Consider the following 1,591-nt stretch of genomic DNA (forward strand, 5'->3'; position numbering starts at 1 on the left):
AAAACCGAACTTCTACTTTAAGGAACCATCCTTCTTGCCAACGAAAAAGAAACCAGCACCCAACGGAGAAGAAGATGGGCGAATTATCCCAGCAGCTAAAGACTCATTGATGTATTTCTCCATGGTTTCTCGTTCTGGTTTGGAAATATTGTATAGTCTGCTGCTGGGTAGAGGTGCTCCAGGTAATAGCTCGATCGCACAGTCATATGGTCTGTGTGGTGGAAGGGACGTAGCACTGACCTTACTGAAGACAGCAGCCAAATCATGGTACTCAGAAGGGACAGAAGAAAGGTCAGGAGAGTCCATCTCCCCCCCACCTCTAGGAGACCCCACCACGGGGGCTGCGGAACGGAGGCACGTTTCGTGACATAACCTTGACCACGATTCCACATGACGATCAGTCCAGTTAATATGTGGATTATGTTTCTCCAACCATTCCAATCCAAGCACCTGGGGAGAGCATGCGGAGGGAAAAACAAAAAATGTTATGGTTTCACAATGATTACCTGAGAGTAGTAGCTCGAGAGGTTGAGTTTGATGGGTAACCTGGTGGAGTTTTTTCCCATCAATAGCTGAGACACTAAGAGGCTGGGTCAGGGGAATAGTTTCAATTTGAAGCTGCTGGACAAGGTTTGAATCAATTAAATTTCGTTCACAGCCTGAATCGATGAAGGCAGAAAAAGAGAGGCTTTGATTAGAGCAAAACAAAGTGGCAGGGAGCATCAGTCGAGGAGATTTTTTAGAGTTATCATGGCCCGCCAGACTCCTCAGAACCTCTGGCGGGCCCAGGCTTTTGACTTAGCTGGGCATGAAGCGATGAAGTGACCACTCTCACCACAGTAGATGCATAATTTGCTCAAAAAACGTCTTTGTCTTTCCTCTGGAGTGAGCCTGGTATGTCCAACCTGCATTGGTTCAGCATCCATCTCTCCGGAATGAGAGGCCTGAACAGGCAAAGGGAGAGACTGGGCTTTAGATCTCGGTTTGGACAACTGTTCTGTGGGTGCAGAAAAAACAGTCACATTATTAGACGCAGGGGCAGAGGAAAAAGAACCCAGATTCCTTGTCTTGGAGCTGTTTCTAGCTCGGATTCTGTTGTCCAACTTTATCGTCAGACGGATTAATTCTTCAAGTGTTGCTGGTTCGTCGAGGGTTGCTAGTTCATCCTTGATGTTTTCATTCAAAGCCATAAAATAAGCCCCTTTTAAAGCGCTTTGGTTCCATCCGGAAGCTGCCGCCTTGACCCGGAAATTAATGGAGAACTCCGCCACTGAGGAATTTCCCTGTTTAATGTGGAACAGAGCACGAGAGTCAATGGTTTGATCAGTTTCTTGATTGAATACCTGAGAGAATTCAGAAATAAACTCAGAGTATTGACAATTGAGGCTTTCGTCGGAGGCAAACCTTGCCTGAGCCCATTCCAGGGCTCTTCCTGTCAATTGGGAAAGAATGAAAGTTATCTTTTTATAGTCCGTGGGTAAACTGCCAGGAGAGTTCTGAAAGATTAAACGGCATTGAAACAAAAACCCCTTGCAGTCTTTCATATTACCAGAGAATTTTTCAGGTAGCCTTGGGCGGAACTCTGATGACG

This window comes from Cyprinodon variegatus, unplaced genomic scaffold, assembly GCF_000732505.1.
Source record: "Cyprinodon variegatus isolate N-32 unplaced genomic scaffold, C_variegatus-1.0 Scaffold985, whole genome shotgun sequence".
Taxonomy (NCBI): domain Eukaryota; kingdom Metazoa; phylum Chordata; class Actinopteri; order Cyprinodontiformes; family Cyprinodontidae; genus Cyprinodon; species Cyprinodon variegatus.